At 61.3% G+C, this 6,934-nt stretch overlaps 1 long non-coding RNA gene across 2 annotated transcripts; it reads right to left on the reverse strand.

Annotated features, from left to right (window-relative positions):
• Positions 1-1,326: 1,326 nt before the first annotated feature.
• Positions 1,327-6,575, reverse strand: LOC129511083 (uncharacterized). 2 transcript variants are annotated; one of them, XR_008664749.1, is made up of 5 exons: positions 6,440-6,575; positions 5,052-5,105; positions 4,894-4,974; positions 2,497-2,562; positions 1,327-1,772 (listed from the first exon to the last, which is right to left on the reverse strand). It is a non-coding gene; the product is annotated as an uncharacterized LOC129511083 (long non-coding RNA). The 2 variants fall into 2 exon arrangements; XR_008664748.1 differs by lacking the exon at positions 6,440-6,575 and having other exon boundaries at positions 5,052-5,220.
• Positions 6,576-6,934: the final 359 nt, after the last annotated feature.

A 6,934-nucleotide genomic window follows, 5' to 3' on the forward strand; every position in this document is an offset into this window, starting at 1 on the left:
GGGGAAATTAATAAGAATGCAGCCAAGAAGTATGTGTCCACCTGCTTTTTTATTGGTAAGTGAAGAGTCAGAAGATAATGCCTTCCACCCTCCTCTCAGACGACCTGCGATGTTGTACGTGCACGTTAGGAAATAAAGCGATAAAACCAGCACGTTGCTTCCGCTTCTTTGTGCAGGAAGTTTGGGCCCCGCAGCCTCACGTGTCCCGGCCGGTCCCCCGCCTGTGGCCCTGGCCGTGTCTCCGGGCGCGGCTCCCGGTCTCCACCCGGGGCACAGCTGGGGCTGGAACCCTGGAGAACCCCCGGCGCGGGTCCCTCTTCATCCAGAGCCCGCGCGGACCCTTGCTCAGGGGGCGGGACGGGAGAGTAGAGGAGCAGCAGCGGCGCCCCTGGTGTCTGGGTGGGCGGGGCGGGAGCCCAGGGGCAGGAGCAGGGTGGCCTTGCCCCCTCCCCGCCGGCCGTGTGTCCCCGGGCATTTCCTCACGAGTCTTCCTCGGGCACCTAGGGGCCTTGTGGCTCCGCGGGCCAGGCCCCGGGGGTGGCTCCGAAGAGAACGGCGGTGGGAGAGGCAGCCTTGGAAGTAGGACTGCGCGCACTTCAGGGTCATGCTCCGTCGTCCTCACGCGGCCGTCGCTTGCGGACCCCAGGGTGGCGTCATGCTGTCCTTCAGGTCCTGAGTCCGTCCCCGTCACCTGTACCCCGCGGTCTGCACCCGCAGCTCAGGGACGGACCCAGGCTCCTCCTGGAGTCCCGTGACCCCCCCCCCCCATCGTCCTCACGGCCGCATCCGGGCTGCAGCTCCTGCGGGCAGAACTCCGGGCCACGCGCGGTCGGATGTTCCGGGCACACGGCCTCTGAGCGTCAGGGCTGCTCCGCAGTGCTACGTCCCGGCCTTCGCGGGACCTCGGACCCGGGGAAACACGGACGCGGCCTCGTTTAAATATTTGCCGCCGTTTCAGGCTCTGCCTTGGGACAGGCCACCGTTCCAGCCTAGCGGCCCCTTTAAAAAAAGCCCATTTAATTGTCCTTTCCAAGAATTCACGGCCTTCCCCTTTTCCGTGTTTATGCCTCTCCATTCCGGGACGCTCTGGCAGCGTGAGGACGTCCGCGTCGTTCACTGGTGAGCTCGTGGGAAGTGAAGAGTCGCTTTCGAGACGTCATTATAACAAACATTTATTACTTGTATGTACAGCATTTACATATTGCACAGCATCCGGATGCTATCTTACACTTATCATACAAGGGACGAGCCACGTCAGCCCGGGTACGCTCACAGACTCACACTCCACTGCCTCCAAAGCATGACAAGGTGGTTATTTTGTGGGTGTTTTTTGTTGTTGTTGTTGTTTATTCATGCAGTTCCAAATAATACTCTGGGAATTTAATTGTAAAAGTAACAAAAATATTAAATCATACCATATGCTATATGAAAATATAGTTTCAGACTCTATGTTTCTAAAGAAATACTCTTTGAGATTTCACCTAATCAGGAAAATGAAGTAGCTTTGTCATTTTCCAGCGCACTACGCCTCAAGTGTGGAGCGTCTGCTTCTTCCCCCAAAATCACGCCCGGCAGGCGTCGCCCTCCGATGTGCTCACGGACTGTGCCGACAGGGTCAGCAGCCACAAAACTCAGGGTAAAGGAGAGTCTGTCTGCAAAAATAAATCTCTTGTGGAGGCGACGTGTGCACGCAGGCGGCAGGCTCCGTTCCCGTTGGTCCTCAAGGCACTTCTCGTGGGTCGTGGGCTCGGGGTCCTGTGCTCCGCTCACCGCTGAAAAACACACACGTGGTTTGTGAGTCCGCGCTCTCTCAGCAATTCTCGAAGAGAATCGAACGTCAGATTATGTGGCCTCCCGGGTCAGAGCCCAGGGTCGCAGGGGCCTGTGTCGCGTGGGGCTCTGCGCGGGGACGCCCGGCCGGGCTGCCACCTGCCGTCGGGACACGCCCCCCCAGGTGCACGTGGGTCCTCCATCGGGTCCACGGCCCTCGCAACCCCGGCGACCCCGACAACCCGCCCCCCGGCCTTTCTCCCTCTGTCGCGCGTGGGCGGGACCCACAGCCGAGAACAGCCTGCGTTCTCCGAGCGGGGCGCCCAGACCGTGGGAAGGGTCACCCCGGGGCCTGGGCGCCTGCCCTCATGCGTGTGGGCAGGGCTGCGTTGGGTGGACAGGGTGGGTGCTCCGGGGCCACGGGGAGCCAGGTGAGCGTGGGCGGGCCCGTGGGAGCCGCTGCCGCTCTGGCCCCCGTCGCCCGCCCCGGCGTGGCCTTCGAGCCCAGCTCGGGATGCACAGCCCCAGGGCCGCGGGGACTCCCGGACGTGTGGCCCCGGGCCGCAGGCCTGCACCTGGGCACCGGGCGAGCATGGGACGGGGCGCTCCCGTGGGTGCCCGTGGGTGCTGGGGGTGTCAGCCTTCCGCAGAGCAGGCCCCGGGAGCCAGAGACTGAGTGTGTCCAGAGGCCCGCGGGCCGCGGTGTCCCGACCGTGCCCGACTTACCTCATCCGTCCACGCACGCGGGGCTGACGGCCAGCCGGGTCAGGAGCCGGGCGCATCGCTTGTAGTCTGCGGTGGAACAGCGGGGCCTCAGCGCGGCGGCCACCCCAGGCTGCCCCCCAAGGAGCCGCCTGCGCCCTCCCTCTTCAGGTGCCCCGAACCCCGGGAGCCCTGCGGAGCCTGGCCGGGCACGGGGGCCCATGATCTGCCGACCCGCGGTTCTCCAGGGGCCAGGGCGCCGCGCGACTGCAGGCCGTGTGGGGAGGCTGCACGCAGGGCCCCCCCCGCCCGGGTCGGCCCCACACAGACCCCCCAGGTCTAAGGAAACGGGTCAGCAATCGAGTCAGAGCAGAAAGACCTGGTTGGGGGGCACCTGCGGGGCTCAGGGCGGGACCCTGGGGACCTGGGATCGAGTTCCGCGTCGGGGTCCCCGCAGGGAGCCTGCTCCTCCCTCGGCCTGGGTCTCTGCCTCTCTGTCTGTGTCTCATGAATAAATAAATACAGTCTTCAAAAAAAAAAAAAAAAGAACCTGGGTGGATGGCGCAAGGCAGCAGGTAATTCCTCAGTCCGGATGGACTTTCCTCGCCATCTCACCCAGTTTCCTATTAAAGAATTCCACGCTGGCTACCTCAGGGCAACCCAGTGAGGCCTGGTGCTCGTGGCCACGAGGAGCCTCCGCGGCGAGTCCCGTGGAAAGCTACTGCAGCGCGTGAGTCGCTACGGTCTGCTGCTCAAGAGCCTCCGAGTCCTACGTAGGAGGCCGTGCCCTCGACTGAAATTCCGAATGAGCGAGCAGACTGACGACGGCGGGTTCGCCGGCACGTTAGACAAGCCGCTAATCCTGCTCCTGCGAACAGCGCCCCTAAATATTTAGGGGACGTAATGGTTTGTGTGCAAAGGGGGAGAAAGAGCTCCAAGAGCCGGAGGCCGGGTCACCTGGATTCCTGACGGTTCCTCTGTCCCCCCGGTGGCCCCACTACTTCGGGAGGCGGCTCCCCTAGACTGTCCATGGCACACCCGGGTGCAGGGGGGCAGGGTAAGTGCTGCTGTTTGCAGGAGTCCACGGGACCACGTGTTCCCCACCCCTAACCTGGTCCGGGGAGTCTGGGGAGACGTCAGACTCCTGCTCTCGCACGGCCCCCTGGGGACCACACCGCGGGGGGGGGGGGGGGGCTGGGCGCCTTTCAGTGCTGACGCCCCAGGTTCTAGCAGTTTGCCACGGAGACCCGGAATCGAGCCCCGTGTCAGGCCCCCTGCATGGAGCCTGCTTCTCCCTCTGCCTGTGTCTCTGCCCCCCCCTCTCTCTCATGAGTAATAAATAAAGTCTTTAAAAATATATATATATCTGTGCACATTGAAACAATAAACATGAGAAGGGGCTCTGGCCCCTGGGATGATGATTAACTCTCAGACAGAAGCGGGAAACAGCCACGTGCCAGGTGCACTGGGCATGGACGACCGGGTGGGCTACAGCGGAGCTCACAAAATAAAATTAGCTCCGTGGGACGTGTGTGCGGCGGCCTCCCAGGGCTGAGCCGCGCGGCGAGGGCCCCCAGGTGGGCACCCAGCTCCGTGTCCCCGGCCACCTTCACCACACGCCTGGACGAGGAGCCGCACACACGGCAGCGGCGGCGATTTGGGGGCGACTCTGCTGCCTCAGCAGAAAAACTTGCACTTCATATAAAGTGGCTGATTTTTTTCTTTTTTCTTTTTTTTTTTTTTGAAATCGGGGCAGGGCAGCCTGGTGTGGACGGTCCCCGAAGGCAGCTGGCAGGATGCTAGCGTCCCTCCTGTGGGCCTCCCGTGAGATAAAAGTCACACAAAAATGGGTTTGGGGCTCTAACCACTGTCACTCCAGCTAGCGTGTCACCTGCCAGCACTACACGTTTTATGAAGAGCACAGCAGCCGCTAAGCTGCGGGAAATAAAATACATTCTGCACAGGGAAACCATCAGAACGCTGCGCTGAGGCTGGACCGAGGGGAAGTGTGCATTTCCGGGTCGGCGGTGAGGCCGAGCGGGGGAGCCGCGTCCAGGGCGGCTGGGGGGCCCCGGCCCGCAGACTCGGTCCACCCCGGACCATTCCAGTGCGCGGTAGTCATCCTAGCAACTCATTCTTGACGCTTGTTTGTCACATTGAGCAGATACAAATATAGACGACATCAGGCCAGAATTCATAAACAGAACAAGAATGTGAATGGAGGAGCTCGGCCCACTCCAAGACATGATTAATTCCAGCGAATGTAAATAATTTTCCATTTGGCACTAGCTGCTGCAGAACGCGGCCGCCTTCTGCTGCGGTCTGGTCACCCCGACCCTCGCTGCGTCGTTAGGAGGGAGCGCGTATGGGCAGGCGGGAGCCAGGGGGACGAGCGGGAGGCCGCGGGGACGGCGCACTTACATGCGGGGACGGTGCAGTCCCTGGTGTTGTGGTACAGCCTGTGGAAGTGTTTGCTGCACTTGGGACTGAAATAAAGGGGGCCTGCAACGAAGGAAGCCGATGGTGAGCGCTCGCACGACGCGGGACCCGGACGCAGGTAACGGGATGAGGACACTCACCTGTAAGGTGCTTTAGAAACTTGTCCTTCATCCTCAGATCTCGAGGAACAATTTCTGTTTGAAGGGAAAGAGGTTAATTCTCGCACGGCTTGCTAGAAGCATTTTTTTTTCCCCATGAGATCGGAGGGAATGTCAAAGAAAGGCGTTGCAGACCCTGCATTAGCCACGCGGCAACGCACTAAATACAACAGGCTGGAGCCCCCGCGACCGTTGTATGGGACATAATGTGAAGATTCGTCATCGGGAGCACATTTTTATTCAGACAGAATATTAGCTCTTCCCAGAGCTTCAGTATTACTTGTCTCTGCCACTGGCACGAAGACAGCGACCGTGAAGTCACGTAAGGGTGAAGGGCTGTGTGTGTGCGTGTGCGTGTGCGTGTGCGTGTGCGCGTGTGGACAGACATTTGCATTTTGGGCAGCTTGGTAGGCAGATCCCACAAGCTCTCAAAGTCCTAGAATGAAAACAAACCCGATGCTTCAAACAAACCAAAAATCGTTATAAAACTGCTTTTTTTCTAGGTCTATATTTAGAAAACGGATTAAATGCCTTCACAACCACCTGTTATGAAGGCTGGTGTGCATGCAGGCAAATAGACAATCACCTGGTTTTAAAGTGAGATTCCCGAAAGACAGTTGTGTTTCTACTTGGGAACTAGCAGGGCTCCCACAGACCTCCTCTGATTCCAGGCTTTGTGCTTGCTTTTTTCTCTTTTTTTTCTCTTTCTTTCTTTTTCTTTTTTTCTTTTCTTTTCTTTCTTTCTTTTTTTTTTTTTTTTTTTGCAGTCACCTGTAACCATTTTCCGCTCGCTCGTTCTGGATGCTCACTTTGCTGGGGCTGCGTGTGCACGCGCCTTCCCTGGCCACAAAGGCTCCTCGTCTCAGGAGGGCCTGTCTCCTGTGAACCTCACTCTCCTGAGTGTCAGTCTGTATAAAACTGACCTTATCACATTTGACCTAATTGTGTCAGGAAAGCATTAAAAGCTCTCCTGCTTTCCCTGGACGTTTCCCAGGAGGCACCCACTCTGGGAAGGCTCTGCCAGGGGCGGGGGAGTGGGGGCGAGGGGGGCGGCCCCGAAACGTTTCTGTCTCAGTTGAAAGTGCTTTGCTGAAAATATTTCCATTTCCAAAATAACAGCTGACAGCTCTGTGCCAAAGCGCCCGACCCAGGTGACCGCTCGGAGGCCCCGGCGGTGCGGACCGCGCTAGGCCGGGCCTCCCCATTCACCCACCTCCCATTTTCTTCCTTCTTTAAAACAAAAATCGCCTCTTTTTTTTTTTCCTTTTTTGCAAACAGTCGGCATGGTTCTAGGTTGCCAAGACAGGCGCGTGTCCCCCGGCAGCGCGAGTCCCAGGCCCGGTCCCCGCGGGCGCCTCGGCGGGACTCACCGACCCTCTGCTCCTCGGGGAGGGGGCGCCCCGCGCCGTCCGACTCCGACAGCTCCCGGCGGCCCAGGCCCGGGCCGTGCAGCCGCTTGGCCTCGCCCGCGTGCGCCTTCCTGAGCTCCTGCAGGATCTCCACGACCAGCCGCAGCAGCGAGCGCCCCGCGGCCGCCTGCCCGGGCTCCGTGCCCCCGGGCCGCGCCGCCCCCAGCACCAGCAGCAGCGCCAGCAGCAGCCCCAGCGGCGGCCCCAGCGGCGGGAGCCCCAGCGGCGGGAGCCCCGGGCCGCGCATCCTGCGCTCCTCGCGGCGGGCGGCGCGGCCTGCGGGGACCGGGACGGGGACGGGCGCGGGTCGGGGCGGGCGGGCGGGCGGGGGCGCCGAGGACACCGGCCCTCGCCCCGCGCCCCTCCCCGCGCCCCTCCGACCCCCGCCCGGCCCAGGTCCCCCCCGCCCGGTCCCCGCCACCCGCCGCCCCGCGCGCCCCGACCCCGCGCCCCACC

Source organism: Nyctereutes procyonoides, unplaced genomic scaffold, assembly GCF_905146905.1.
Source record: "Nyctereutes procyonoides isolate TBG_1078 unplaced genomic scaffold, NYPRO_anot_genome, whole genome shotgun sequence".
Lineage (NCBI taxonomy): Eukaryota > Metazoa > Chordata > Mammalia > Carnivora > Canidae > Nyctereutes > Nyctereutes procyonoides.